General features: G+C 37.4%; 1 pseudogene; it reads left to right on the top strand.

Moving 5' to 3' along the window:
* Positions 1–3,403: 3,403 nt before the first annotated feature.
* On the top strand, positions 3,404–3,502 carry LOC127617392 (uncharacterized; annotated as a pseudogene).
* The last annotated feature ends 5,760 nt before the right edge of the window (positions 3,503–9,262 follow it).

The raw sequence follows: 9,262 nt of genomic DNA, 5'->3' as shown, positions 1-9,262 counted from the left end.
TATGAGCGTGAAGCGATCGTCTGTGTACCGCAACTGCTTTCATATAGCATTCGAGTAAGGGCAGCCGGTGGAATTTCTGGTGCCCTCCTTGGGTAAAATGGTGCCCCCATAGGGAATTGGTGCCCTACACGGACTGTGTAATATGTGTGTAGGGAGTGGCGGTACTGATAATAGAATATTGCACCATATCAAATTAAAATAAATAGCAATTTGCAAAACTGCAGCATCCACAAATTGAAATAAATGTAAAAAGAAGGATGCTATTTCACATGTGCATTTAAAGTAAAACTTTTTAATGTATACAAACAAAGTGCATATAAATGTAAAAATTCAAAATTAATACAGTCTGAACAACATAATAAGTTGGCTCCGCCTTCCACGCATCTTTGGTTCATTGGTTGACACTGCGTGTCTGACTGACAGGAATAAAATGTGAGGCTGTTAGTCTGAGCAGATAGTCTGAACTAATGTGTGTGCACTTGAGCATTTAGGCCTATATTATAATTATTATTTTTTATTTCTTTGAATTATTTAATTCTATTAATTTAAATATTTTGATTATTCATATCTTGTTTTTTTTATATTTTTATAAATGGATTCGGCTCTTCTGATATGTGAGCCGCCTGGCTCCCAACATTCACCTACAAGAGCCGGCTCTTAGACCCATCACTACTGGTTAGAATGTGAGAGCGTACGTTGGGCAAGAGAGCTCCCAGTTTTCTTCATCGGTTGATAATTCTTTGGGTAAATATAAAATTCTACATAAAATGCTTATAAATTGCATTAAAGAGTTGTATGATAAATGTAAGGGTTGTATGTAAAAATTGGGGTTTTGTTATGGGTTATTTTTGAAGGATGCATATGGATTGCATGTGTGGAGTTTGACCATGTTCTGTGCACACATGTGAGAACTGGGTGTGTACATTTAGTATTAATCATATCTTATTTAATGATTTATAGCCCAGTGTTTTCCAGATAAGTGTAATAAGTGTTATATGTGAAAACGTGTAATGAGAATTCTACTTTTTTAAACTGCAATACATGTCTTTAATGCCTGGTTATAAATGCATAAAATGATTTGAGTGATTTAAGCATGTTAAATGCATAAAATACAGTGAGTATTTACGCATGTTTGAACATGTTTTAAGTATGTGTTCAAGCCCTGAAAGGGAGAAGACAGCTATTGAGTTTGTTAGCGTTCTTATTATTATTATTCTGCCATGGAAGTCTATGGCAGCCCGTAGAACCGTTTGTGAGAAAGTTATGAAATTTACATAGATAGTGTAGTCTAAACTGATAACACAGCAAATTTGGAATGACTAGCTCAAACACTTCAAAGTTTAAACTCATTTACGCTAATAACTTTTGAACTGTAAGTCCTAGAGACAACATTTTCCCCTGATTCCTGAGCTCATGCTGAGTTGAAAGCATACCATGGTTTCACTTTCTGCCTGACTAGATTTTCCAGCATTTTTTCAAACTTGCCAAGGCCGTTCATCCAATTTTCACCAAATTTTGCACAGATGCTCGGTACACAGTGCTTAGAAAAAGTTGTTATTAAGTTGATAGACTAAACTGTTTTTGAATGGCACTTCAACGAATTTGACGAAGAACATGCTAAATTGAACTTGAGGCTGTATCTCCGCAACGCTTTGACAGATTTTGACAAAAGTTGGTACGTGTCATGGCCATCATGCCCTGAGGTGACATGCAGCGTTTCGACACAGTGCCCCCCACTGGTGAAAAGATAGATGGCTATTTTGGCTTATAACTCTTGAACGCTTTGGCCAACCTGGTCTCTTTAGATTCAGTGCGACATACCGAGATGAACGATACCCAATTTGCCCATGTCGGCCATTTTTGTTGTCAGCCAATTAGAATTTTGTGGTAAAATGCTGTATTTTATGAACGCATTGGCGTATCATTATGAAACTTTATATGTGTCATCAACACCATGCCCTGAAGGTGCCTGAGAAGTTTGGGTCAGGCGCCACCTAGGGGTGTAAAAATGAAATTATATAAATTTTTCAGCTTATAACTTTTAATGGCATTGGCTTATTTAGAAAAAATTAGTCTTGCTATGTTCCTGAGGACTTGCCGAGCGCAATGATACCACAGTTGCAATGGTTCGCTTTATTGCCTGTTGCCACTTTGAAAAAAGTTCAGAAAATACTTTCGCGAGTTGCTTCTAGGTCGTTTGTCCGATTGGAATGAAACCACCGATAGAAGAAGCACGGTAAGCAAGTTCTTCAAGTTTAGAAGGAACATGGCAAAATTTCAATTGTAAGTGCCAAAAACAGGTCGACGATTTTAAAATTGTCTCTTTCTTTATGTAAATAGATAAATAACTCTTAAACGGAATGAGATATTTTCACCAAACTTGACACACTTATATAAAGTCTCAATCTGAGACCTTACACATAAAAAGTGGCCAATTGGTGGCACAGAAAGTGGCTCTAACTGAGGCCTTGGCCCAATTGACTTAATATACAATGTCTTTGTCGGACTTGCCATCATTGTCCATAAGAACAGTTGGGTATCTCGGGGATCATGGCCGCTATTTGCCAATCAACAGTGAATTTAATTTTGAGCACGCCAAGTGGGTCTCAAGGCTGTATCTTGGCATTGCTTTGGCCTATTAAAACGAAACTTGTTACATGTGATAGCCATCATGCACTGATGGTACCTTAGCAGTTTTGGAACAGTGCAACCAACTGGTAAGAACATTTGAAAAATAGCTTTTATTGCTTATAGTGTGGACTAAAATCATGAATTATTTGGCCTATTATCAAATGATTTAGCCTTTGTTCATGAGACTGGTCTTGTATGGTTTCTTAGGTTATGGTGATGACAGTGATGCTATATTTTCCATGGTCTGCCCTATTGTATGTCCACCATTTTGAATTTCATTGAGAGCTTACTCTTTTTTTAATTCCTCCTACAGCATTCATTAGATCTTGACTTGCAACTTATCATGGTTCTTTGTACTGTATTGACATTAATCCTATTTGGAAACTGTTTACACTCATTTAGGACAAAATTGACTGTTTACTTGAATACTTAAATTTTATAAATATATTTGACATCTTAGGCATGCACCCAAGATAATGCAAATGCTCATCACATAGCAAGTGCTCACAGAAATCTCATGTCTTCCTTTGATCAGACAGAACACAAGACTAAATTGATCCCTCTTTTGCAGCTTAATGCTTTCTTAATAACTTTTAACATCAACCACAACATGCTCTGTATTTCCATTGTCATTCAAGTTTTCTACGTCACTCTCAGAAGTTACTAACTTCAGGCGGTTTTGCCCACTGAAAGGGGCACTGATATGTGTTCAAATGTTTACATAACGTAATAATTTATAACATCTGTATATATATCGTCATATTGCCCAGCCCTCGCTTCTCGGCCTTTTGGCTAAGATCAAGTGTAGTATCTGTTCTTATCAGTTTAATATTTGATACGTCCCCTATCCGTTTTTTTTTGGTGTCCTATCCAAGATGGCAGCGCGGTAGCACGCAGCGGCCACTCCGGATCCACAATGGTGCTATTTTTGTTAAAAAAGCCCGACTTTTGCAACACATGGACATCGGAGCAACCAGTGTCACTTTATAACTGTCTGCTACCTCAATAACTGCTATGTGCATAGAACATTATCTCATAGTATGTTATGTTTACATTTTTAGAAACTGTCATCTTTTTGCACTACTGAGTACTGGTCGGCGCTGCACTGTCTATTGTCCTGTTCATTGTCAGTAATTTGTTGTACTGTCCTGTACTTTTTGCACATGTATGCACGTGCACTTTATATAGGTATATATAGGTAGTTTATATAGGTATTTTATTTCGTTGTGTAGTATCATGTGGTCCTATGTTGGTCCTTTGTTGTTTTTATGTAGCACCATGGTCCTGGAGGAACGTTGTCTCGTTTTGCTGTGTACTGTACTAACTGTATATGGTTGAAACGACAATAAAAACCACTTGACTTGACTTGACTAAAACTGCTCAATGTAAATCATAAGACATTAAAACGTGCTATGGTGCTTCTTTGGCTGCTCATGTTGCCGATAATGGGCTTGACCCTGGCATTGCTGCTTGCAGCTATATTGCAGGTACCTCTTGTGTTTGTTAGTGTTCTTTTTATTAGGGGGCCAAGCAGCAGTGTTATCCAAAAGCAGTGTTAGTCCAAGTTGCTCATAAAGACCATTGGTGCCTATGGTACCAACCATCAACTTCCACTAACGATGCTTTTGGGAAACACAGCCCAGAACAGTTAATAAATGAACATCTGACTCACTGTACTGCATTTCTTTACTATCAGTCATCGCTGACATCAAAATAACAAGTGTTAGGTATACTATCCCCTTAACTGGCTCTCCACGTTTTTGTATTTTCCAGAAAATTACATTTTAAACTTTAAATGGTAGTTGCTCTTGAATGCTTGGGACTAGAGACCAATTTTTTTTAAAGACACAACTTTTATTTCATTTATTAAAAATATATATACAAAAATATATGTGGCACCCCAAAAAATTACAGAAAATGAAAGCCATACATAAAACCAAGTTGTGTCCCAATTCTCAAGGAAATAAATTATAACCATATTTGTCAAACATTTACTAGGTGCAGTACCAAAAGTGGCCACAGTAAACCAGAACTCTATTGCAAGATTGAATAAAAAAATAAAAAGAAATCTGAATTTTTTTTAAAAGCTAATTTCAGAAACACCATTCAAACCACATATGAGGACATTTACAGATTATAATTATTATAATTATATTTATAATGCATGGTTACAGTGTTACAGTAAGTATTGTTAGCAGGTAAAGCCAGTCATTATTCACATTTATAACAAACATACAGTGCATTCGGAAAGTATTCACAGCGCTTCACTTTTTCCACATTTTGTTATGTTACAGCCTTATTCCAAAATTGATTAAATTCATTATTTTCCTCAAAATTCTACAAACAATACCCCATAATGAAATCTTTGCAAATCTTTAAAAATGTATTAAAAATAAAAAACTCAAAATTGAGCACAGGTGCATCCTGTTTCCACTGATCATACTTGAGTTGTTTCTACAACTTGATTGGATTCCACCTGTGGAAAATTCAGTTGATTGGACATGATTTGAAGAGGCACACACCTGTCTATATAAGGTCCCACAATTAACAGTGCATGTCAGAGCACAAACCAAGCCATGAAGTCCAAGGAATTGTCTGTAGACCTCTGAGACAGGATTGTATCAAGGCACAGATCTGAGGAAGGGTACAGAAACATGTCTGCAGCATTGAAGGTCCCAATTAGCACAGTGGCCTCCATCATCTGTAAATGGAAGAAGTTTGAAACCACCAGGACTCTTCCTAGAGCTGGCCGCTGGGAGCAATAGGGGGGGAAGGGCCTTAGTCATGGAGGTGACCAAGAACCTGATGGTCACTCTGACAGAGTTCCAGCATTTCTCTGTGGAGAGAGGAGAACCCTCAAGAAGAACAACCATCTGCAGCACTCCACCAAGCAGGCCTGTATGGTTGAGTGGCCAGACGGAAGCCACTCCTCAGTAAACGCACATGACAGCCCACCTGGAGTTTGCCAAAAGGCACCTGAAGTACTCTCAGACCACGAGAAACAAAATTCTCTGGTCTGGTGAAACAAAGATCTCTTGGCCTGAATGGCAATCGACATGTCTGGAGGAAACCAGGCACCGCTCATCACCTGGCCAAAACCATCCCTACAGTAAAGCATGGTGGTGGCAGCCTCATGCTTTGGGGATATTTTTCAGCAGCAGGAACTGGGAGACTAGTCAGGATCGAGGGAAAGATGACTACAGCAATGTTCAGAGACATCCTTGATGAAAACCTGATCCAGAGTGCTCTGGACCTCAGACTGGGGCAAAGGTTCATCTTCCAACAGGACAACGACCCTAAGCACACAGCTAAGATAACAAAGGAGTGGCTACGGGACAACTCTGTGAATGTCCTTGAGTGGCCCAGCCAGAGCCCAGACTTGAACCTGATTGAACATCTCTGGAGAGATCTGAAAATGGCTGTGCACCGATGCTCCTCATCCAACCTGATGGAGCTTGAGACGTCCTGCAAAGAAGAATGGGATAAACTGCCCATAAATAGGTGTGCCAAGCTTGTAGCATCATACACAACAATACTTGAGGCTGTAATTGGTGCCAAAGGTGCTTCAACAAAGTATTGAACAAAGGCTGTGAATACTTATGTACATGTGATTTTTTTATTTTTAATACATTTGCAAAGATTTCAAACAAACTTCTTTCACGTTGTCATTATGGGGTATTGTTTGTAGAATTTTGAATTTAATCCATTTTGGAATAAGACTGTAACATAACAAAATGTGGTAAAAGTGAAGCACTGTGAATACTTTCCGGATGCCCTGTATGGTATTTTTCTACCATAAATTATATAATAGTTTGTTTACACCACTAATTAAAATAATAAATGATCCAAAGAGCCCATTCATTCACACTGATCAGCGCCTGTGCATCTAGCTCTAGCCCTATAGCTGCTATGAGTACAAACACAGAATATGTGCTCCTCGCAGTTTGGCATTTATTCCTCCTCAAAACTGCTTGGAACGTATTCCAAAGTGTTTGTGCATAGATCCATTGAAAAAAGCATCTAAAATGATCCTTGGCTCCTATCGGTCACCAGAACGGTGGCCTTAGATTCTCTAACCTAACAAACACTAGGATAATGTCACTGTTCTTGAATGATCAAGGCCAACCCCTGCATTGTTGGGTGTAACACCTTGCAAAGTAAGAGGCGATGGCAGATGTGTGAGCTGTGTTAATATGGATGCAGCAGAGTGTAGTTGTTAATTCAAATTGAAAACAAAAGTGAAGCGTTTCAAGTTTCCATGCGCTCACAATCAATTTCAGCGAACTCTGTGTCAGCATGCTCCCAGCCCTGGCTGGAGGAGAGAGGCACACAAGGCTGGGCCAGCAACAAATCCTCCTTAAATGTCTGATTCGATCCATCCTCGTGCGTCTCCCTTGTGTGTCCCTCTGTAGCTACCATGGGAGGAGAGAGGATTGGTTTCGGGTGTATATGGAAAACAGAGCACGTTCCCTCTCTGACATGGGATATAGTGCTCACAAGGTTGAAACATTTGCGGAACAGCGTCTTGAAAAAGCATTGCTAAGCAAATGGCTTTTTATGTTCTTGAGGTCCTGTATACAATAAAACACAAACACAATGCAATAGCATTACAGATACCCAAGTGATAAAGGATCATTAATTTGCACAAGCACCGAGCACAAGCAGGGAGTTAGAAATAATTCACTCACTGTAAAGTTGTGTAAACACACACATGCTGCACATGTACAAACACAAACAGACATACAATCACACAGACATGCATGATGCAACACACAAGCAACCTGTATATATGTACACTGAAAAGAAACAGCAAGCCTTCAAATACACAATGGTTTTTACTATCAAAGCTGTCTACAAATGGGTTTTCAGAAATGTTTTTAGTGTATTAGTATTCTTTTTCTGTCTCATACCAACACAAACACAGGTAAACAAGCTTACTGTACACATACATGCCACACACAGCTAAGAAGGTTGTAGATAGTGGACACACACACACACACACACACACACACACACACACACACACACACACACACACACACACACACACACACACACACACACACACATATCTGAAGATACTACTACAGCATATTTCAGATAAGAAAGTTAAGTTGCATTTTTAGAAATGTATTGGATCTCTTTAGCCAAGTTGCTTTCTTTGTCATATTGCTGTAATTTGGTTAATATTTCAGTCAATATTAATGTACTAAAAGAGCCATTAGTGTCACATTTGTTTTTTTTCACAGGTTTCATTGGTTTTAGAACGTATCTTCAAAGTAAAGTAATTAATTAGTAAAGTAATCTAATAAAATGATTTAAAGTAATTAGTAATCAGTAGTCAATTACTTTTTTGAAAGTAACTTACCCAACACTGAGCCCCTGTATACCAATGACTACATGACCTGTCAATAAAATCTAAAATCTGGCTGGATCTATTCACTGAAACAGCCAATGCACATTTTGGAGAGGCTATGGGGCCTTTTATCTCGTTTGATTGACAGCTCTGCCTGTGAATCACAGAGAGACTCATGGGTGGGCTCAAACAATGTGGACTTTACACCACAATAATGGAGACCTCAAGACCTTGATGCTGATTCATAAAATGTGTTCTATAATCAGTAATATATTGATAATAGACATTTAAATTTACGTGATGACACAAGCAAAGGATGATCAGTCTATTTTTTTCCTACATTTTTGCTGTCCCAGTTAATGGGCTAAACTAGCTCTTAAGTATACTTACTGATAGTTCATATGACAACTAAAGGAGAAAACAGTTGCAACATTTTGTATGGAATTTATTCATTTATTTTGAATTTATTGTATTTCAATATTTTATTAATTTTATTATGAAATGAAAAAAAAATCACATCTATCTGTGTGTATTTTTATAAAAAAAAATTGAAATACAATAAGCTGTATCATGCTGCATCAAGACGTATTTTGTAATGAAATCATTATGATGTTTCTAAAAATGCTAATAACTTTTGATAATTTTAGTCTGTTATCATTGATAGACTCATTGGCTGATGCCAAGAACAATGTATATTACATTACAAGTGATTACATTCATTGCTTTTTGAGCAGTTTGCCTAAAATCTTCAAAAATGCTATTTTCACTAGGGCTTGGTATTGACACAGATTTCACAAATCGATTCGATTTCGATTCAATATCGATTAGTTTGGATATATATCAGGTAAAGTACATGCCAATTATTAAGGAAAACAATCACTCAACTAATGTTGTTCTATACAAACATTTTACATTAAAATAAGGCAGTTTTTATATAAACTTTGAATTATATAATTGTGTTTCTACTCCAATTCGTTGTTGAAATATAAGCATTTATATACGTACTTAAATATACTTAAATATTTATATTTTTTCGCATTAAAAGCGATCTTAATTAGAAGACATTAATTTAACAGCTGGAGTCAAATTGATAATGTTTATGCTGATTGTCTGTGATTTTTGGCCTTCACAAGAGAAATCTTCATTCACTTGCATTTTAAGGACCTACTGAGCTAAGATATTTTCTATTTTTCTACAAATGTGTTCTGGTGAAGAAAGAACCTTGGATATCATGAGGGTGACAAAATAATTTTCATTTTTGGGTGAACTGTCCTT

Source organism: Xyrauchen texanus, chromosome 23, assembly GCF_025860055.1.
Source record: "Xyrauchen texanus isolate HMW12.3.18 chromosome 23, RBS_HiC_50CHRs, whole genome shotgun sequence".
Classification (NCBI taxonomy): Eukaryota; Metazoa; Chordata; class Actinopteri; order Cypriniformes; family Catostomidae; genus Xyrauchen; species Xyrauchen texanus.
The sequence above is the reverse complement of the archived record's forward strand: the minus strand, read 5'-3'. Positions and strand labels throughout refer to the sequence as shown.